Consider the following 23,882-nt stretch of genomic DNA (forward strand, 5'->3'; position numbering starts at 1 on the left):
TGACATCTGTACTAAGTACAACACCAGACCCACAGTGAAACCAGAGATTGGTAGGTATCCACTTATCACCAGGCCTGGACGAGAGATTGTTATTGATTTTACAGAAATGGGCACCACCGTTCGAGGGTACAGGTACGTACTGATGTGTGTGGATGTGTATTCAGGGTGGCCAGAAGCGTGGCCCGCCAAGAGGGAAGACAGTAACACGGTTATTAAATGCCTGATAAATTATTATATCCCCAACCATGGCTTCCCAGAGAAAATTAGGTCAGATAATGGGACGCATTTTAAGAATCAGGATTTGCAGAAAGTGGAGGCCATGATGGGGTTGAAACATGGGTTTGGAACGGTGTATCATCCACAGTCTCAAGGAAAGGTGGAAAGGATGAATCAAACTGTAAAAACCAAATTGGCAAAAATCTGTGCACAGACCAAATTGAACTGGATTGATGCATTACCATTGGCACTTATGTCCATCCGCTGTTCTGTTAACCAATCCACTGGGTTTACACCTTTCGAACTCCAAACAGGGAGACCTTTTCCAGGGCCCCATACCATTAGCCCAGTAACCACAGTAGAGAATGAGGGTCTGTCAGCCAAAGCATATTTTAACTTTCTGCAAGCTCTCGTTTCAGCTTTCTCCCATCAGGTGGCGGACCAGCAGGGCGACGGAACACAAACTTCACCCGACGCCGACTGGGTGCTGCTGAAGGTGATAAAAAGGAAGTGGTCAGAGCCACGGTGGACAGGACCCTATCAGGTGACAGAGAGAACATCCCACGCAGTGAGGTTAAAGGGGAAAGGAGATACCTGGTACCACTGGTCGCAGTGTGCACCAGGAGAACCGCCATCCAGATCGTTGACCAAGGTTCAGGAGGACCTGCAACAACATACCTCTGTCTCGGCTGAGGCAGAGAAGGACCCTCCTCAGAAAGGGGCAGAATAATCCCCAGGGAGCGAGTCAGGTTCTGAGGTAGTCCACCCTCAGTCCGAAGAAAGAAGAAACTGTACGAAAAGGGAGGGGGTGAGAAAGAGCGCCCCTCTCTGACAAGGGGCGTGCCAAGCCTCCAGCCAACGAATAAGAGCGCCGAGGGAGGCAGCGTTAAGGGATTGTTGGTTGTGTTTTTGTGTGGTAGTTTTAGATTTATTTAGTTTATTGTGGATGTTTAGCCATTATTAGATAGTTTAGTTAACAACTGGGGAGTTAAAGCAAAGATGTTTGGATTTGGGAAGGTATTGGGGTTTGGTTATATTTTCTTCTTCCACTGACCTAACTATCATTCACAGGGATCGCCGTAGGTTTGCGACAGGGTATCATTGCGTACCTAAGTTGACCCTCAATTATACGCGACAGTCTGAGACGCTATTCAAATTTGACCTGTGCGCTGTCATAAATTGTGGCGGATATCCGAGTAGTTGGCGGGAATACGATGTCTATTTATGTGCCCCTCCTACCATAGTGCCAGATTACGAGGAGAGAGGCGTGCGAATCACAGGAGGACCCTGTGATTGGGGACAGATGACTAAGTATACAGGCTCTTTGGGACCCCACTACGGTGGCATTCTCCTATTTGGATTCGACCCGCAGGCAGTGGTGGTCCAAAGTCAACTTTCAAAGAGATTTTAGTCCTAGTAGTAACCCTCTGTCCCTTTCTTTTGGCCAATTGAGTAACTCGTCATATAATTGGTCTGTTGCGTATTTCTTCTTGGGAGTAGATATCACCGGAAAGGACCCCCTAGAGTTAATCAGGGTGAACTTCCTAGATCCTCCTCCCAACAAGAATACAAGTCTTTTATCCCTCCCTGTGCCTGCTCCGTCCAGTGAGCCTAATTCGACTATTACAGATAAAGTGATAGCAGTTGATTATTCCACTCTCAAACCCCTAGACATCATGGAATTCGCTACTGGATATTCAGAGGAGAACCTGTGGTTGTCTTGGATGGTACAAAATGCCAAAGAACAACATGTAGGGGACTGTGTGGCCTGTGCCTCCGCACGCCCCCACTTAAGAACTGAACCAGCTCCACTTTTCCCAGAGGACAAATGGGGTTATGGGTGTATGATAGGGTTAACTCAAGCTGCCACCCCCGCCAATTGTACTACCTTGGCTAGTATTTTTCCGCCGATTGACAATAAGACTAAAACTGGCCCCTTTACACCGGATAAGGGGAACGGTTCTTATGTATGTTTTACCATCACGCACCCGAGTCCCTCCGTTGCTCTGGGACAGATCCCATGGGATTGGTGTAACCATACCCTGAGTGGATCTGTCCTCGGTTCATGGGCACGAGCAGGTTTATATTACTATTGTGGTGGTCGACGTCTTCTTGTTCGTCTTCCCCCTGCTGGTGTAGGGATATGTGCTATGGTGCGACTTCGTGCGCCATTGGTGCTGGTGGGAAACTTCAGGGCCGGGGGTTAGCCCACCAGCATTGACTGCGCGACGCCGACGCTATGTTTTGTCTAAACGGGAGGTGACCTCTCAATATTTTGACCTTTCTGTCGGTTTTCCTACGTATATTGATGCGATCGGAGTGCCCCGAGGGGTTCCCAACGAATATAAATTGGTGGACCAAATTTCAGCAGGTTTTGAAAATCTCCCGATTATTTCAGCTCTTTTTTCTATAACTCCGAGTAAAAACGTTGACCGCATTATGTGCATTTGGCTAATCTGACCAGGGATGCGGTAGAGGGGTTGGCGGAGCAAGCCGGTCCTACCTCCCTGATGTCAGTTCAAAATCGTATGGCGCTGGATATGTTGTTGGCTGAGAAGGGAGGTGTATACGCAATGTTCGGTGACATGTGTTGCACTTTCATTCCCAACAGTACGGCACCAGATGGGTCGGTTTCTAAGGCTCTGGAGGGGCTGCGCACGCTTTCACAAACTATGCATGAACACTCGGGTATCAATAATCCCCTGGAGGAATGGATGACGGGTATGTTCGGTCAGTGGAAAAATCTTATTATGTCATTATTGGTTTCGGTTTCTGTCTTTGTAGGCATACTGGTCACATGTGGGGTTATTGCATTCCCTGTATGAGATCCCTGGCGCTTCGGGTAATTTCATCCGCCATAGAGAGGCAGGACCCGAAGGTCCTCATGCCTTTATTGGCTACTGATCCTGATGATGTAAATAGTGGTGTTGCCATACTGAGGCCTATTGATGTGTGATCTCCTAGGGGAGATCAAAAGGGGGATATCAAATTTTGACATTTACATAGTGGGGGTGGGCTCTTAGGAGAGCCCAAAAGGGGGAATTGTGGGAATGCAGACACACTTTGTGTGACTAGTATGCAGCATAGTGTGTAAAGTGTACTCCTGTATGTTTTAGACACGTGACAGGGTCACCGCTCTTCACTATGTCTTCACTCTGAGGGGAGACAAAAGGGAATAACAACACCATATAAGGTAATGGTCCGAATTCCTTTTGTGGAAAAGTACTGATATGTGGGGCGGTGGCCATCAGCTATATCTATCCTATAGTTTTCCCGTATAGCTCAGATCTCTCCGTGTGTCCCATGAGGGTTGATCTCCAGAGCGCTCTGTATAGTTTTAAATATAACCTGTAATCAGCTGAACCACTCCAGACGTCTTTGTGTACTTCCTCAACAAACGGACCTGGGTAAGTTATATGCGTATTCAACAATACATAATTGGGCCACTTTCTGGGGAAAACCCGGTCTGGTAGCGAGGGATGTCATCCATCCCACTTTGAATGGTGCAGCTCTCATCTCTAGAAATTTGACTGAGTTTATTAGCCACCCTAAAATTTGACAATCCAGAGTGGGGACCGGGACGCAGAGACTGAGTCCAAAACGCCTCTCTGCAGTTTCCTTAGAGCCGTCACCCCCCTCAAACCACATAGAGACTGTGTCTGCCCCTCGAACATATAAATCAAATAAATCAGATGTTAACAGAAGAGGAGTTATTCATTAAAACCTAATAAAAATTAAGACCACTCATCTTACTGAACAGAAAAACAGAACAGTCAGATGTGGATTATTAAATATTAGGTTTCTTTCATCTAAATCTCTGTTAGTAAATGATTTGAAAACTCATCACCAAATTGACTTACTCTGCCTTGCTGAAACCTGGCTACAGTAGGATGAATATGTCAGTCTAAATGAATCAACCCCACTCGGTCACAAAACTGTCATGTTCCTCGAAGCACAGGTTGAGGTGGAAGAGTAGCTGCAATCTTCCACTCAAACTTATTATTAACCTTTCATCCTCAGAATAATTATATTGTTTTATATTATATTTGAGAGCCTCACTCTTAGTCTCTCACATCCAAACTGGAAAACACAAAAACCAGTTCTTCTTGTCATTGTGTACCATCCACCTGTCCCTTACTCAGAGTCCCTTACTCAAACTGAATTTCCAGACATCCTATCTGATTTAGTGCTTAGTTCAGATAAAGTCATTATAGTGGGAGACTTTAATATTCATGTAGATGTTGAAAATAATAGTCTCCGCACTGCATTTAATTCAATATTAGATTCAACTGGTTTTACTCAAAATTCAGCAGATGCTTCCTATACCTTCAATAAATGAATCTCCTACTACAGTAGCTCTTGAATCATCTGTAAGATCTCAGTTATGTACAGACTGCTTCTCTCCCATAGATCTCTCTGAATTTACATCATTAGTTGCTTCATCTAAATCATCGTGTCTCTTAGACCCCATCCCGACTAGACTGCTTAAAGACACCCTGCCATTAATGAACTCATCTTTTTAGACTTATCTGTAGTATCAGGCTACGTACCACAGACCTTTAAGACTGCAGTAATCAAACCTTTACTCAAAAAGCCTAGTCTTGATCCAGGAGTCTTTGCTAATTATAGACCAATATCCAACCTACCATTTATTTCTAAAATCCTTGAAAAAGCCGTTGCTAAGCAGCTATCAGACCACTTACACATGAATGAACTATTGGAGGATTTTCAATCAGGATTTAGAACATATAGTACAGAAACAGCACTCTTAAAAGTCACCAACGATCTTCTCTTAGCCTCAGATAATGGACTTGTTTCTATACTTGTCCTCCTAGACCTGCATTTGACACTATTGACCACATCTTATTACAGAGACTGGAGCATGTGATTGGTATCAGAGAAACAGCATTAAAATGGTTCCAATCCTATTTATCGGACAGATTCCAGTTTGTTCATGTCCATGATGAACCTTCCACGCACATAAAAGTTAGTTATGGAGTTCTGCAAGGCTCTGTGCCAGGACCGATTCTGTTCACGCTGTACATGCTTCCTTTAGACAATGTTATTAGGAAGCACTCTTTTGTATTGCATTGTATTGTATTGCATAGCACTACTATGCAAATGACACTCAGCTGTATCTATCTATGAAACCCGTTAACACAAACCAGTTAACCATCCTAATTCACATCAAGGCCTGGATGACCAGTAACTTTGTACTTTTAAATTCAGAGAAAACAGAAGTTATTGTAGTTGTGCCTAAAAACCTCAGATATAACTTTTCTAAAATTATAGCTACTTTAGATGGCATGGCCTTGGCCTCCAGCACTACTGTGAAAAACCTTGGAGTTATTTTTGACCAGGACATGTCCTTTAATTCACAAATAAAAGAAATCTCTAGAACTGCATTCTTTCACCTGTGCAACATTGCCAAAATTAGGAACATCCTGTCTCAAAATGACGCAGAAAAACTAGTCCATGCATTTGTTACTTCAAGGCTAGATTACTGTAACTCAATACTATATGGATGTCCCACTATCTCCATAAAAAGTCTCCAGTTAATCCAGAATGCTGCAGCTAGAGTCTTGATAGGAACTAGCAAGAGAGATCATATTTCTCCTATATTGGCTTCTCTTCATTGGCTCCCTGTAAAATCCAGAATAGAATTTAAAATCGTTCTTCTCACATACAAATCCCTTCATGATCAAGCTCCTTCATACCTTAAATTCAATTCAATTCAATTCAATTTTATTTGTATAGCGCCAAATCACAATACAAATCATCTCAAGGCACTTTACAAAAACAAAAACTAAAAACCCAACAATTCCCTTATGAGCAAGCACTTGGCGACAGTGGAGAGGAAAAAACTCCCTTTAACGGAAGAAAAAAACCTCCAGCAGAACCGGGCTCAGTTTGGGCAGCCATCTGCCTCGACCGGTTGGGGTGAGTGGATAGAGTAGAGAGAAAAGAACAGCAACAATAAACAACAGATAAACACTGCAGGTTGGTGGGACCAGTAACTGCACATCAGCGATATACAGCTCCAGGACCAGGGACACCTGCAGAAGGTACAGAGAGAACAGAGAGAGAGGGAGAGAGCACAAACTAGGGGAGAGAGAGAGAGCACAAGGTTAGTGACATTCAATGGTGGAATATACATGAGGTGGGAGGAGAGGAAGAGAGGGGAGGGGAGCTCAGTGCACCAATGGTCCTCGGGTAGTCTAGGCCTATAGCAGCATAACTAAGGGATGGTTCAGGGTTGCCTGAAGCCAGCCCTAACTATATGCTTTGTCAAAGAGGAAAGTTTTATGTCTAGCCTTAAAAGTACAGAGAGTGTCTTCCTCCTGAAGCTCCCAGGCTGGGAGCTGGTTCCACAGGAGAGGAGCTTGATAACTAAAGGCTCTGCCTCCCAGTCTGCTTCTGGAAACTCTGGGAACCACAAGTAGACCTGCACTCTGAGAGCGAAGTGGTCTATTGGGATAATATGGTACTATGAGGTCTTTAAGGTATGAAGTAGCTTGATTATAAAGGGATTTGTATGTGAGAAGAAGGATTTTAAATTCTATTCTATATTTTACAGGGAGCCAGTGAAGAGAAGCCAATATAGGAGAAATATGATCTCTCTTGCTAGTTCCTGTCAGGACTCTGGCTGCGGCATTCTGGATTAATTGGAGGTGTTTTATGGAGATATTGGGACATCCAGATAGTAATGAGTTACAGTAATCTAGCCTTGAGGTAACAAATGCATGGACTAGTTTTTCTTCATCATTTTGAGACAGGATGTTCCTAATTTTGGAAATGTTGCGCAGGTGAAAGAATGCCAGGGTTATGCCATCTAGAGTAGCTATAATTTGAGAAAAGTTATTTCTGAGATTTTTTGGCCCAAATATAATGACTTCTGTTTTCTCCGAGTTTAAAAGTAAAAAGTTACTGGTCATCCAGGCCTTTATGTCAGTTAGACAGGCCTGAAGTCTGGTTAACTGGTTTGTGTTAACAGGTTTAATAGATAGATATAACTGAGTGTCATCTGCATAGCAGTGGTAATTAATAGAGTGCTTCCTAATGACATATCCTAAAGGAAGCATGTACAGGGTGAACAGAATCGGTCCTAACACAGAGCCTTGTGGAACTCCATAACTAACTTTTGTTCGAGTGGAAGGTTCATCATGGACATGAACAAACTGGAATCTGTCCGATAAATAGGATTGGAACCATTTTAACGCTGTTCCTCTGATACCAGTCACATGCTCCAGTCTCTGTAATAAGATGTTGTGGTCAATGGTGTTGAATGCTGCACTAAGGTCTAGGAGGACAAGTATTGAAACAAGTCCATTATCTGAGGCTAAGAGAAGATCATTGGTAACTTTCAACAGTGCTGTTTCTGTACTATGATGTGCTCTAAATCCTGATTGAAAATCTTCAAATAGTTCATTCCTGTGTAAGTGGTCTGATAGCTGCTTAGCAACAGCTTTTCTAGGATTTTAGAAATAAATGGCAGGTTGGATATTGGTCTATAATTAGCCAAGACTCCTGGATCAAGACTAGGCTTTTTGAGTAAAGGTTTGATTACTGCAGTCTTAAAGGCCTGTGGTATGTAGTCTGATACTAGAGATAAATTTACCAAGTCCAATAAAGATGAGTTTATTAATGGCAGGGTGCCTTTAAGCAGTCTAGTCGGGATGGGGTCCAAGAGACACATTGATGATTTCGATGAAGCAACTACTGATGTAAATTCAGAGAGATCTATGGGAGAGAAGCAGTCTAAACATAACTGAGGTCCTACAGATTGATTCAAGAGCTACTGTAGTAGAAGATTCATTTATTGCAGGTATAGGAAGCATCTACTGAATTTTATCTCTAATAGTTGTGATTTTATTTGTAAAGAAACTCATAAATTCATCACTGCTGAGAGCTAAGGGAACACTGGGCTCAACAGAGCTGTGAGTTTTTGTCAGTCTGGCTACAGTGCTGAAAAGAAACCTGGGATTGTTGTTATTTTCCTCTATTAGTGATGAATAGTATGCAGTTCTGGCTTTACGGAGAGCTTTTGTATATGTTAGTAGACTGTTTTTCCAGGCTAGAAAAATTTCCTCTAAGTTTGTGGAACATCACTTCCTTTCCAGCCTTCGCGATGCCTGCTTTAAGGTACGAATATGTAAATTATACCATGGGGCTAGTCTTCTCTGATTCGCTAACTTCTTTTTCAGAGGGGCCACAGAATCAAGTGTTTCACGAAGTGAGGTTACAGCGCTGTCAACAATATGATCAATTTGGTAGGGAGTGGGATTGAAGCAGCTGCCCTCCACTGTATTTATACTTGGCATAGATGTAAATAAAGATGGAATCTGATCTAAGCACTAAATCAGATAGGAAGTCAGGGAATTCAGTTAAAAACTGAGTAAGGGACAGGTGGACGGTACACAATGACAAGTAGAACTGGTTTTTGTGTTTTCCAGTTTGGATGCGAGAGACTAAGAGTGAGGCTCTCAAATGAGTTATAACTGTTCTGAGGATGAAAGTTTAATAATAAGTTTGAGTGGAAGATTGCAGCTACTCCTCCACCTCGACCTGTGCTTCGAGGAACATGATAATTTTTATGACTGAGTGGGGTTGATTCATTCAGACTGACATATTCATCCTGCTGTAACCAGGTTTCAGTAAGATAAAGTAGGTCAATTTGGTGATCAGTTATCAAATCATTTACTAACAGAGATTTGGATGAAAGAGACCTAATATTTAATAGTCCACATTTGACAGTTCTGTTTTTCTGTTCAATAAGAGGAGTGGTCTTAATTTTTATTAAGTTTTTATGAATAACTCCTCTTCTGTTAACCTGTGATTTATTTGATTTATATGTTCGAGGGGCAGACACAGTCTCTATGTGGTTTGAGGGGGGCGGCAGCTCTAAGGAAACTGCAGAGAGGCGTTTTAGACTGAGTCTCTGCATCCTGGTCCCCACCCTGGATTGTCAGGCTTTAGGTCAGCTATAAACTCTGCCAAATTTCTAGAGATGAGAGCTGCACCATTCAAAGTGGGATGGATGCCGTCGCTCACTACCAGACCGGGTTTTCCCCAGAAAGTGGCCCAATTGTCTTTGAAGCCCACATCGTTTGCTGGACACCATCTAGACAGCCAGCAACGGAACGACGACATGCGGCTAAACATGTCATCGCTCTTCAGATTGGGGTCCAGAGAAAACTACGGAGTCCGACATTAATTTAGCAAAGTTACACACCGACTCAACATTAATTTTAGTGACCTCAGATTGGCGTAATCGGGTGTCATCGCTGCCAATGTGAATAACAATTTTCCCATATTTACGATTAGCCTTAGCCAGCAGCTTCAGATTTGACTCAATGTCGCCCGCTCTGGCCCGAGGAAAACATTTGACTATGGTCTCTGGCGTCTCTATTTTCACGTTCCTGACTATGGAATCGGCAATTATCAGAGTCGTTTTCTCAGCGGGTGTGTCGCTGAGCGGGGAAAGTCTATTATAAACGTGAACAGGCAGGTGATGAGCCGTGGGCTTCTGCTTAGGAGTACGTTTCCATCGGATCGTCACCCAGGCTAATTCTCCGGGCTGCTCCGGAGCTGCCCTTGGACCGCTAACAGACCCTGAGTTCGGTGGCTCCACACCAGCTAACGGAGCTAGGCTAGCTGGCTTTTGTTTGAAGGTGTGGAGCCGCGCTTCCAAATCAGTGATCCTCGCCTCCAAGGCTAACAGAACCTTACACTTATTACAGGTATCATTATCGCTAAAGGAGGCAGAGGAATAACTAAACATGTGGCACACCGAGCAAGAAAGAGAGAGAGAGGGAGAGGCCATGTTAGCTAAGCTAACTAGCTAGCTAAGCTAACCGGTAGGCTAACGCGTGCTAAGTCAGGAAATAGCAATAAATACTGGTCAAAATAGAAAGGTACTTGACTAGTACCGGAATGCAGCAGTCAATGAATTGTTTAGAGTTTAGCTAGTTGGTTTTTAGGTGTGTTAAACTATAGCTAGTCTGTTGCTAGTCTGTAGACGAACTATACAACATACACAACACAACACGCTTGCAAGACAAAAGTGATTCGCTTACCCGGAGAGCAACACCAACCAAAGACCTTAAAGACCTCATAGTACCATATTATCCCAATAGACCAATTTGCTCCCAGAGTGCAGGTCTACTTGTTGTTCCCAGAGTTTCCAAAAGTAGAATGGGAGGCAGAGCCTTTAGCTATCAAGCTCCTCTCCTGTGGAACCAGCTCCCAGTCTGGGTTCAGGAGGCAGACACTCTCTGTACTTTTAAGGCTAGACTTAAAACCTTCCTTTTTGGCAAAGCGTATAGCTAGGGCTGGCTTCAGGTAACCCTGAACCATCCCTTAGTTATGCTGCTATAGGCCTAGACTGCCCGAGGACCATCGGTGCACTGAGCTCCCCTACCCTAATCCCCCCCCCCCCCCTCCCCTCTCTTCCTCTCCTCCCACCTCACATGTATATTCCACCATTGAATGTCACTAACCTTGTGCTCTCTCTCTCCCCTAGTTTGTGCTCTCTCCCTCTCTCTCTGTACCTTCTGCAGGTGTCCCTGGTCCTGGAGCTGTATATTGCCAATGTGCAGTGCAATGTGGCCCCACCAACCTGCAGTGTTTATTTGTTGTTTATTGTTGCTGTTCTTTTCTCTCTCCTCTATCCACTTACCCCAACTGGTCGAGGCAGATGGCCGCCCAAATTGAGCTTGGTTCTGCTGGAGGTTTTTTTCTTCCGTTAAAGGGAGTTTTTCCTCTCCACTATCGCCAAGTGCTTGCTCATAAGGGATTTGTTGGGTTTTTTGTTTTTTTAAAGTGCCTTGAAATGTTTTGTATTGTGATTTGGCGCTATAAAAAATAAACGAAATTGAATTGAATTGAACTGATAAATTTTGAAGTTCTTGAAGAGACATACACCCGCCTCGAGTAAAATTACTGTGGTACTGCCTTGGGAAGGCAACAGTGAAATGGGGTACATTAAATAAAAGTGTCAGTGAGAATCTGTAGTCCCCACAGCTGATACATTTTCCAAATTACAGCTCTAAAAAATCTCACGTTAAAAAAATTTACTGCAGAGGCATTTAAGTGCTCTCTGAAAACTGTTTAGACACACAAATTTTGAAGTTCCGGAAGAAACGTACACCCGCCTTGAATAAAATTACTGAGGTACTGCCTTGGAAAGGCAACAGTGAAAAGGGGTACATTATATTAAAGGGGCAGTGAGAATCCACATTTTTACATATTCCAAATTACAGCTCTCATAAATCCCAAATTGATGAAACTGCATTAGTCTATTTCAGCTTGTTTTCAGCTGTTTGATTTTTTTTTACCTGTTTTATTGTTTATTTTATTTTTATGTTATTTTAGTATATTTTGTTTATAAATGCTCTTTGTCATGTTTTTAATGTAAATTGATGCCTTTGTATAGTACTTTGGATTCCCTTGTGTATGAATGGCACCATACAAATTTGCCTTGCCTTGCCTAAAGTGTAACTTACCAACTTACCTGTGATGCGTTCCTGGGCTGCCAGAGTCAAACAGAGGCTTTATCCAGTCTGTACTTAAATATGTTGTGAGAGCAGATGACATCACCCTCAGTTGACTGTCACTTCCTCTCAAACCCAGCTATTTGTATTAAATTCAGTGAAAGGACTAGGTGATACAATCCCTTGTAAACGTAATATCCTGACGTGATGGGATCTACATACTATAGGTGAGAATCTTCAGCTGAGTAGAGGATCAGGCTTCATTGGGGTCATCAGGTGGGCACTCTGATTACCCTACAACACCTTCAGAGGGCTCATTGGCAACACCTGATGGTGATGTCCTCCCTAACTTTGTCCGCCTGCCTTGCGTCTTTAAGGGAAGAGTTGTACCAACGTCCAAGACTCTTGATCAGTTTCTCTGCCGCTGTCGGTATAGGCTCATCATTGATGTAGAAACGGTGCGCTACCAGCTTCCCCTTCACGATTTGAGACACTCCTAGATTTGTTAGGCTTTATCTTAATTTGGACCCACTTGATGGTATCTTGCAGCTTACCCATGAGTCGCCTGGTGCAAGCCTTGGTACTGGTGGTGATAGTAGTTAGGTCATCCATGTATGCCCTAATGGAAGGGAGCCTAAGACCTGGTTTCATCAGCTCCTCTCCGACCACTCACCGTGAGGCCCGGGTGAGAACCTTCATAGCCATTGTAAGAGCTAATCAGAAGATGGTGCAGTCTGCCATAATGCCTACCTCCAAGGGCTGCCATGATGTACTATACTCCTCTGTTATAAGGCAAAGTTGTACGTGTTGAAAGTAGGATTGATTGGGGTTGACTATGGGCTTTGGTATGCTGAAGTAGTTGAAAGCAGTCCAGAGGAACTTATGTGTGACAGATCCCAAGGCATTTGCAAGATCTAAAAAGACAACATGCAGATCTCGAACCATGATGCCAGATCAGGCATCCAAGCACCCCGAGAAGCCCAGGATCCCTGCCTTTTGCCAGTCTGCGAGCCAGTACGCTGAAGAAAATTTTTCCCTCAACTTTCGGAAGGCTGATTTGGCAAAAGTTGTTGATAGTGGTGGAGTTTCTCTCCTTAGGGATAAGGATCCCCCCCCCCCCAAACAGTTGGTATTGCCTGTTTCTGCGACACAACTGCCAACAACTGCCATCGACTTCCACAAGACTTGTAGCACATCTGGTGCGTTCTTGTAAACCCTATAGGGGACCCCATTTGGTCCAGGGGAAGATGTGGCTCTTGCCCAACGTGCTGTTGCACCTTCCTCACTGCACTTGGGAGGACTGATGCCAAGCTGATAGTGTGGAGCAGGTAATGGAGGCATGTCAGGAGGGAGGGCAATCAGATCCTGGCAGTGGATGTGGACATGCCTCAGGTGAGTCTCCAGATCTTCCTTTAATGTTACCAACTTGCCACTCTTTTCCTTTGTAAACAGATTTTTCAGAAACCTGAAGGGGTCACTGAAGAAATTGGATCTTGCCTGGTCAATCTTTGATCTCTGTTTGCAGCACATTTATTCCCTCTTTCTCTTCTGTAGCTTTCCTTCACCATTTTTTCAAAAGTCTTCTTTCTGTGACCAACTGGTCTATTTCCTGCTTTCTCCTAGATTTAGCTTGCATGGTAGTTGGCTTCCTGTTCTTCTCCATAATTCCAACATGCTCAACTCCAAAGCTGTAATGATCTCTCCCATCTTTCCTAGCTTTTTCATGGTAGATCCTTAAGTTGGTCTAAAGACCTACAAAGGTCTTTGTTTACTGTCTCCTATGTACTCCTCTCATGGTATTTTGGCCACCTTACCAGTGCCCTTCATCCCTGGATCTTCCTCTCGGTAGCAGGCTGTGCTATGTTGGGCTCATAAACCCCTTCAGTGTATACAGTGGGTACGGAAAGTATTCGGACCCCTTTAAATTTTTCACTCTTTGTGTCATTGCAGCCATTTGCCAAAATCAAAAAAGTTCATTTTTTATCTCATTAATGTACACTCAGCACCCCTTATTGACAGAAAAAAAACAGAAATGTAGAAATTTTTGCAAATTTATTAAAAAAGAAAAACTGAAATATCACATGGTCATAAGTATTCAGACCCTGTGGTATTGAGTAGAAGCACCCTTTTGAGCTAGTACAGCCATGAGTCTTCTTGGGAATGATGCAACAAGTTTTTCACACCTGGATTTGGGGATCCTCTGCCATTCTTCCTTGCAGATCCTCTCCAGTTCTGTCAGATTGGATGGTGAACGTTGGTGGACAGCCATTTTCAGGTCTCTCCAGAGATGCTCAATTGGGTTTAGGTCAGGACTCTGGCTGGGCCAGTCAAGAACGGTCACAGAGTTGTTCCAAAGCCACTCCTTTGTTATTTTAGCTGTGTGCTTAGGTTCATTGTCCTGTTGAAAGGTGAACCTGACGTCCTGAGCACTCTGGAAGAGGTTTTCTTCCAGGATATCTCTGTACTTGGCCACATTCATCTTTCCTTCAATTGCAACCAGTCGTCCTGTCCCTGCAGCTGAAAAACACCCCCACAACATGATGCTCCCACCACCATGTTTCACTGTAGGGATTGTACTGGGCAGGTGATGAGCAGTGCCTGGTTTTCTCCACACATACCTCTTAGAATTAAAAAAAAAAGTTCAATCTTGGTCTCATCAGACCAGAGAATCTTATTTCTCATAGTCTCTGAGTCCTTCATGTGTTTTTTGGCCACCTCTATGCAGGCTTTCATGTGTCTTGCACTGAGGAGAGGCTTCTGTCGGGCCACTCTGCCATAAAGCCCCAACTGGTGGAGGGCTGCAGTGATAGTTGACTTTGTGGAACTTTCTCCCATCTCCCTACTGCATCTCTGGAGCTCAGCCACAGTGATCTTTGGGTTCTTTTTTACCTCTCTCACCAAGGCTCTTCTCCCACGATTGCTCAGTTTGGCTGGACGGCCAGGTCTAGGAAGAGTTCTGGTCGTCCATAACTTTTTCCATTTGAGGATTATGGAGGCCACTGTGCTCTTAGGAACCTTGAGTGCTGCAGAAATTCTTTTGTAACCTTGGCCAGATCTGTGCCTTGCCACAATTCTGTCTCTGAGCTCCTTGGGCAGTTCCTTTGACCTCATGATTCTCATTTGCTCTGACATGCACTGTGAACTGTAAGGTCTTATATAGACAGGTGTGTGCCTTTCCTAATCAAGTCCAATCAGTTTAATTAAACACAGCTGGACTCCAATGAAGGAGCAGAACCATCTCAAGGAGGATCAGTCAATCCTTAGTTCTACTGTCTCATCCGCTTCCCTAAGTTTTGTATTTTTATTCTGCCCTGGAGATCCCAGAAGGGAATAGAGCCTTGTGTTCGTTCTGCATTTGGGTCCTACCGCCTTTCTTTCGCTCCTGCACCCACCCACACACACACACACACACCCCAGTTTGTGACAGTAAATCTGCCTCCTTCTCTGTGACAGTGGTGTTGATGTTCTGCAGACCTTGGGGTTGTCCTGCTGCTGAACTTAAGTCGACTGACTCAGCTGGCTTCGCAGGAAGTAGTGGTTGATGTGAGCTCCCTGTGTCACTACTTTCAAACACTTTTTTCTGCCTTGATTTATTCGCAGTCCAGTAAGGGTTGTTAATTTGGCTGCACCTGTGGAGCTAATGTAACCTCAGGCGTGGTGCTGATCCTTGTTCTCTGATTCAATCCTGGGTCAATTGCCATGTTATCCACCGATGAGTCATCTCACACCCCCACTCTCGCTGACTGGGAGTATCTTCTTTCTAGTGTTTTCTGTAGCCATAGATGGGTGGCACCTGTACACTACCAAGTGCCAGGCATCTCCTGCCATAGGTTAACTTCCTGTGGCAGGAGGAGCCTGGCACTGGGTCCATTGGGTTCTTTCCCTCCTGTCAGCTGTCTCTCAATGCTGTCACCGGGTCTTTCCCTAGTTGCCAGTTGCTCAGTCACTGGATGAATCCAGTCTTCAGTAAAATATATTTTATCATACTGATTGATATTTTCTCATTGGTTTGTGTCTATATTTTTAAATGCCTGTAGAATTGCAACCAAATAAGAGCAATAATTCTTTTTGCATATACAACCAGACGCGTTCATATCATATCATCACTTTCATATCATGCATTCAACATGTCCCACAGCGCTGTTTACTCCAAGTAACAGCTTTGCATCTCCAAATCCAGTAAAAAGAGCACACTAGAAAATCATAATCCAGACCGCGGGTCTGGCCACAGCATTTCCTACGTTGGAATACACGTGATCCTGACAACAGGAAGTGAAGTCTTTTCCCAGGAATTGTAGTTTTTCTACGGTAAACACTTCTCACGCATGCACTTACACTGGCACTCTCACGCTCACTCTGTATTTTGCTATTTCACAAAAACACTTCGACACACATGACCCACACACACCAGACATGTTTTTTTTTTCTTTTACAAATTATACCTTATAAAGTTATTCCTTATTGTATATGTATTTTGATAAAAAATATGATTTCATTTGTGTTCATCTGTTCTGAAGTTTCAACACAGTAAAAATAATTTTAATTTTTTTCTTGTTTATTGCACCTTTTATGGATGAACATGGTCTTATACAAAGATATGTATGCTCATAGATATCTGGCACACTTAGAAATTTGATTGCACTATTAAATAGTTTATTTTGATGTACATGCTTCTTACAAATTGTGCACAAAGTATATTTTATATTTGTTTTTATGACAGTTTATACAACTTTTTACTTTTAAACTCGGAGAAAACAGAAGTCATTATATTTGGGCCTAAAAATCTCAGAAATAACTTTTCTAAAATTATAGCTACTCTAGATGGCATAGCCCTGGCCTCCAGCACTACTGTAAAAAACCTTGGAGTTATTTTTGACCAGGACATGTCCTTTAACTCACACATAAAACAAATTTCTAGAACTGCATTCTTTCACTTGCGCAACATTTCCAAAATTAGGAACACCCTGTCTCAAAATGATGCAGAAAAACTAGTCCATGCGTTTGTTTCCTCAAGGCTAGATTACTGTAACTCATTACTATCTGGATGTCCTAATATCTTAATAAAAAGCCTCCAATTAATCCAGAATGCCGCAGCCAGAGTCCTGACAGGAACTAGCAAGAGAGATCATATTTCTCCTATATTGGCTTCTCTTCATTGGCTCCCTGTAAAATATAGAATAGAATTTAAAATCCTTCTTCTCACATACAAATCCCTTCATAATCAAGCTCCTTCATACCTTAAAGACCTCATAGTACCATATTATCCCAATAGACCACTTCGCTCTCAGAGTGCAGGCCTACTTGTGGTTCCCAGAGTTCTCAAAAGCAGAATGGGAGGCAGAGCCTTTAGCTATCAAGCTCCTCTCCTGTGGAACCAGCTCTCAGCCTGGGTTCAGGAGGCAGACACTCTCTGTACTTTTAAGGCTAGACTTAAAACCTTCCTCTTTGACAAAGCATATAGTTAGGGCTGGCTTCAGGCAACCCTGAACCATCCCTTAGTTAGTTATGCTGCTATAGGCCTAGACTGCCCGAGGACCATTGGTGCACTGAGCTCCCCTACCCTACCCGCCCCCCCCCTCCCCCTTCTCTCCGACCTCATGTATATTCCACCATTGAATGTTACTAACCTTGTGCTCTCTCTCTCCCCTAGTTTGTGCTCTCTCCCTCCCTCTCTCTCTCTCTCTCTCTCTCTCTCTCTGTACCTTCTGCAGGTGTCCCTGGTCCTGGAGCTGTTTATCGCTGATGTGCAGTTACTGGCCCCACCAACTTGCAGTGTCTATTTGTTGTTTATTGTTGCTGTTCTTTTCTCTCTGCTCTATCCACTCACCCCAACCGGTCGAGGCAGATGGCCGCCCAAACTGAGCCCGGTTCTGCTGGAGGTTTTTTTCTTCCGTTAAAGGGAGTTTTTTCCTCTCCACTGTCGCCAAGTGCTTGCTCATAAGGGAATTGTTGGGTTTTTAGTTTTAGTTTTTGTAAAGTGCCTTGAGATGATTTGTATTGTGATTTGGCGCTATACAAATAAAATTGAATTGAATTGAATTGAATTTATAAAAATTAGTGTATCTCAAAAACTAAGTTATGAATACACTCAATAAGATTTAGGTGGTGTGAAATGACAATGAATTTTGAGGGATACAGCTATGACATTTCTGTATTTAGAAAAATATGTAAAAAAAAAACTATTTTCATTTTATTGCACTTTTTAGCAATTTATTGAGATGCATGTAAATAAAAATTTGGCATCTGAGGGTTGCATGATGTATGGCAAATTAATATGCTCTGAAAAATGACACTACAGCATGTAAAAATGTAAAGATATGCTCCGACAGCCTTGTTTTATGGTAGGTTTTAAAGGGTTAAGCAGTTATAAGGGCCTCCTCAAGCCCTGTGCAGTCAGTCTGACTTTTACAAGGAAGCTAACTGGTGTTGGTTGTTGGCAGTGGTTGCAGCACTGATGCTTAGTAAAGTTCAAGCTAGCCACAACATAAGTTCCCTAAGATGGTAGCTGTGTATCCTGGCTATATTAAACATGGGGTCGATTAGCATTATTAGCCTGCTGCCGTCCTGACCTGTATGCATGGTCAACTTCTATAGGTTTTGAAAGTGTTCTTTCCCCAGCAGATTATGAATAAAAGTAGCAGTGAACTCAGCTGGTTAGCTACCTTTAATGTTCTCAAGTAGGCTGATTATCTTTATGTTTTGGCGTCTGGATCGTGCCTCGAGATTGGTTTATCTTGTGTGTTAGCAGCTTCCAGTCGCTTCAGTTGTTGTACATTAAAAGACAGGCAGCATGTTCTGGTCGGCTTGAAGAGACACTTCAAGGGAGTTAAATGTCTCATCCATTCTGTTGCTTATGCCATCTATGGCAGAAAGAATTGCTGTTGTACCCAGTGGCCAGTCTGTTTTTAGTGTACTTAGCATGCCACTCCCATGTGGCTCACTCGAGGCTTCTTCTCCAAATTTTTTAGCTAATGCTTGCTTCTTGTGAGGTATTTTCAGTAACATTCCAACTACAGGGACACACAGATAACAAGTCATAGGAGTGGCAAAACGGCTACCATGTACATGTACTACCAAAACACAATCACAAAGCCCAAAGCAAACCACAGCAACGAGGCAAGCTGCACATGGGGAGGTACAGCCCACCGGAGCACTGGGAACACAGCACTTTAAATACTGGTGTGCTGGGGTGTGTCGGTAGCCGATTGGTGGAGAGCTTGAGTGGTAGGCCAATCGGGCGAGGAGGCGCAGTCCATGGGTGATGACACTGAAGCTGCTGATTCGCGGTTTCCTCAGCCAATGGCAATAATACAGAGAACAGCTCCATTAGTCACGGATGGGTGTTGGTCTTCCTGGATTTAACTACACACAGCCTGGAGTACACAGACAGAACAAGGGAAACAAGGCAATACAGGGGGAAAGAGGAGTAGAAAGGCCAGTGGCCGTAACACTACAATTCATTACAATTAGTATAACAAGCACTGTATGGGTGTAGTTAACAAGCACTGTATGGGTGTAGTGGGTGATCAGACCATATAAAGTGACCATAGAGAGGGTGAAAATAACATTTCTTTAAGCTTCTTCTGCTTGTTCAACAGGTGTTTAAATTCTTGTACTCAAAGTTACTGTTGTGTTTTGATCCATCAAACATTGCCATCTCAGTACAACACACCCTCATCTCTACTTCATTGTGTGTGTGTGTGTGTGTGTGTGTGTGCGTGCGTGCGTGCGTGCGTGCGTGCGTGTGTCTGTGTCTGTGAGCAGTGAGCTTTGCCCTGGTCTCCTGGGAGTGGTACCCACAGTCAATGTCTTTGTTGCTGCCTGCCCTGCCCCAAGACTTTTTCAGGTTGTTTTCGCCACCATGCAAATTGCCCTCTCTGGCACTTTTCAGCTGCTGGTGCCGGCATCATCACTCTGATCACCGCGCATGGCCGCTCTTATGTTCTTTCCCATTTACAGCTGCCAACTTGCCACTGTTTATCCCCTGTGATGATCTCTGGCTGTTGACTCCTGTCAAATAGCCACATCATCACAACGTAATTAGTCTCAGTTGCACCAATTAAGTTGCCAGGGCATCTCCACTGCCACATTGATCTTGTTTGCATGTGTGTATGCATTCATTATTATTATTATCATTATTATTATTGTTATTATTATTATCATCTTTTGAAAACTCAGCAGGAGCCCATAACAATAACCAGTGAATTTCAAGTACAGCAGAAGAAAACATAACTGAATCCTCTGAGTCTTTTTAGTGTTACTAAAGCCCCAAGAGGCAGTATTCAAAATAAGATATGCCGTCCCTCAGGGTGGTGAGCTAAAGGCAGTTACAAGGATCATAAGATTGAGAGGAATTATCATAGATTCTAATGGTGACCTTGGCATACTGAAGGAGTGTGCTGACTGACTATAAATTGTCAAGAGATGCAAGCACACAAAAGTTTAATGGAACTAGGTTTTAGTGCATTTGTAATGGACACTGCAGTATAATATTGTGACAAAAGCAACCTTAGATTGAAACTATGAGAACACATTAACCTTTGGTAACAGACAGCATTTGCACATGCTCAGCGGAACAACACTGACAGATTACAGGGAAACGTCACTGACACAATAACTTAACTTAATAACATAATATCTTTTCATTCACGGTGCAGATATAACATAGCCCAGCTGACTGACTCACAGGAAGGACTGAAAACATATAGGGATAATTCTAACACAGGTAAGAACAGCAACTCAAATGAGCACATCTAAATGGACAGAACTATTTACTTTGACATGCTGTGGGTGATGGCTGGTTAGCCGCACCCCCTGTGTCTGCCACAGAGGTGGCAAAAGTACTCACATTCTATACTTAAGTAGAAGTACAGATAAATGTGTGAAAAAAGACTGGTAAAAGAAGTACTGACAACTCCGTTACTCAACGGAGTACATGTAACTCTTTTACTTTGTGCAAGTAAAAGTAAGAAAGTACAGGATCTGAAATGTGAAAAAGTAAGTTTTTTTTGCCGTCAATGACACACAATACATTTTTTGATAAAAAAGCTTGGCACAAAAAACAGGAAATTCTTTTAACAACCTGCACAGTGCTGGTGGAGGGAACAAAACACAACGCATTCACCATTCTTGAAGCCGATAACATCGAACAGTTCTTTTAAATACGGCCATGGATGGGGAATGTCTTGCGTTTCCGAATTCTGTTGGACTAGGCAACAGACTCTGCGGTACTCCCTGGATCCCTTTCTTCCTCCATGTTGCACTGCAAGTTTTCTCTCTATTATAACCTGTACTCCCTCGATTTCCTTCTATAGTTAGTTACGTCTTTTACATCGTGTCGTCATCTGGGGTGGTTGAAAAAGTAACAAGCCAATTTTGATAAGGTAAGGAGTAGAAAGTACAGATATTTGTGTTTAAATGTAGGAAGTAAAAGTAAAAAGTCATCAGAAAAATAAATACTCAAGTAAAATACAGATACCTGAATAATCTACTTAAGTAATGTTTCAGTAACTTCAGTTACTTCCCACCTCTGGTCTGCCACAATATGGAGACTGCATTAAAAATACTTTGTGCATATGTAAAGCTACATGCTAACTCACTTCTATGTGGCAAGCTTTAACCTGGTTTAAGCAGTCTGCAGCTGGTGACTGACCAGAGCTGTATGCAATTGCTGCTGAGGTTGTTCAGTAAGCCCACTACTACACAATTCAGTTAATTTAACACACACACTCAATCGGACTCATCTGCTTGCATTTCCAGCTCACATAAAACCTGCTACTCTTAATGCCTACTGTAAGTGCTAACTTATATCTGCATGCTAACTACATTTAGTGTTTGTTACAGAAAAGACTATTAGGGGCTCTAGGGCTCACCAGATTCAATTTAGGATTCTTCTGATTTTAAATACTTTAATTGTTTCCAGGTTAAATCAGAGTATTTACGAAATCTCATTTTGACAGTCATGATACAATTTACTTAAGATAATATGAAAATAATGTATCTTGAAATATTATCACAATTATCATAACATATACAATAAAGTATATTATTATCATTATCAGCATTATGCAGCCTTTAAGTTAACATCTTCCATATCTTCCATTTGTTACCCATATATTCCATTAGTGTGCCAAAAAGAGTGCAATGCCTAATGCCTAATAACATAAAAATCTTGAAAATTATATTTAGAGGGCTGGACCAAATGCAAGTTAAAAATTTAAAGACTGGATATTGCACTCTGGTCCTCACAAATACACACACTTACATACACCCTCCTTTGCTCCAGGGGGATAAGCCAGGTTACTGTCTATACTTAACCGGTAGGGTGTCTCCTTAAAGATACACATAGTAATTGCTGCCAGTAGATGACTTTTTTTTCTTCTTTATTTTAGTTAAGGTCCAGCATTTATTTACAACAGTGATCTTGAAAGCAGTAGCACCTGTAGCTGCAGTAGTAGGAATAGGTGGGGTAGCAGTAGGTTGATAACCTTTAACAACAGAACATAACATTGTTTTATTAAACAACTTAGTCATACAGATACCAAACATTTAAATTAAATCTGTTGATCTAAAGTTAACAATTATGTGTCTTCAGTAAATAGCACGGTCCAAACTCTAAATGAAATTATTAGACACTTCGTTTACCCTTTCACTTTAACTCAAATTAGTATTAAACAAATCAACAAACCGATGGCCTCTCTATTGTCATCTAAACATTGATACGGTTTAGTCGAGAGTTCGGTCTAGTTCCTTTTCATAGAAGCATACATAGTGAACAAAGGGTTTACACACCTGTTTCTATTTGTCACTATCACCCTAGTTCACTTGTTAGGAGTTGACATTTTTACCCAGTGCTCCCACGTAGTGTTATGGAGTCAATCGAAGGTCACATCCTGGGTCAGAGGACAGCATTTCTCGCCTCTGACCCAGGAACTGAGGTCCAACAGACTGGCACTGGGAACTAATGCAGAAAGCATGTTGAACTATGTTCTCCTTGAAATGATTCACTTCCTCTAATAAGGTTTCATAGGGTTCCGTTACCAGCCTCTGACTTACACCCTTGGACAAATGGTTGTAGTCTGTTGTTGTCCATCCAAACGGTGAAGGAATGGCCTTTCAGTCAATGGCTGAATTTATCGCAGACTGACCATTTTAAGGCCAGAAACTCTAACTCTAGGTGGTGAGCAAGGTAGTTGCTTTTGTAAGAGCCTTACTAGCGAAATCGACAGGATGGGCTCTAGTCTCACCTTCTGTGATCTGAGAAAGCACAGCGCCAAGTCCATCCAGTGAAGTGCAGCAGTCAATGCAAATAAGGGCTTGGCTATGCTAGAGCAATTCTGTATGAAAAACTGATAAAATATAACCATCCCAAGAAATGATTTTATCTTTTTCTGAGATGGTTTGGCCCCATCTTCCATCATAAGGTCCCTTTCAGTCATTGCTTTAATGGCCTGCACTTTGTCAGGATCGGTCGCTACCCCTTTGCCTTCAGTCACATGGCCTGGGAACCAGACACTCCGATGCAACAAGTGGCATTTCTTTGGAGCAAGCTTTAAGCCATGAGCCCTCAGACAGCTGAACACCAACTCAAGCCTCTTCAATGCCACACTCTCATTCGGTGCAAACACCCGAAGGTCATCTAGATAACAAAGTATGGTCAGGAAGTTCTGGTCTCAAAAGATGTGCATCATGACCCGCATAAAACTTGCGGGGCTGTTGCACAGTCCCTGAGGAAGCCTGTTGTAATCATAAAGTCCCATAGGGAATGTAAATGCAGTAAATTTTTTGTCCTCCTCAGCCATCTTTATATAATAGAATCCTGAGGTGAGATCCATTGCACTGAATATGGCATTCACCAAGTGCAGCTAGACAATCTGCCTGGTGTGACAAGGGATGGGCATCTTTATTAGTGCAGGCATTCAGCCACCTGTAGTCAACACAGATGCGCAAATCTCCACTTTTCTCCCAGACTAGTGGGGAGGCCCATGTACTGAATGACTTGCGGATGATCTCTTGGTCCTCCATCTCTATAAGGACCTGTCTGAGCTTGTGGTAATGAGTTGGTAGCACACGTCAATAAGGAAGACTAAAAGGCCGATCGTCAGCAAGATGGATTCGATGGAACAAATCTTTCGCCCTGCCACAATCCAGTTTGTTTTTCAAGAACACATCCTC

Source organism: Mastacembelus armatus, chromosome 23, assembly GCF_900324485.2.
Source record: "Mastacembelus armatus chromosome 23, fMasArm1.2, whole genome shotgun sequence".
NCBI classification, from domain to species: Eukaryota; Metazoa; Chordata; class Actinopteri; order Synbranchiformes; family Mastacembelidae; genus Mastacembelus; species Mastacembelus armatus.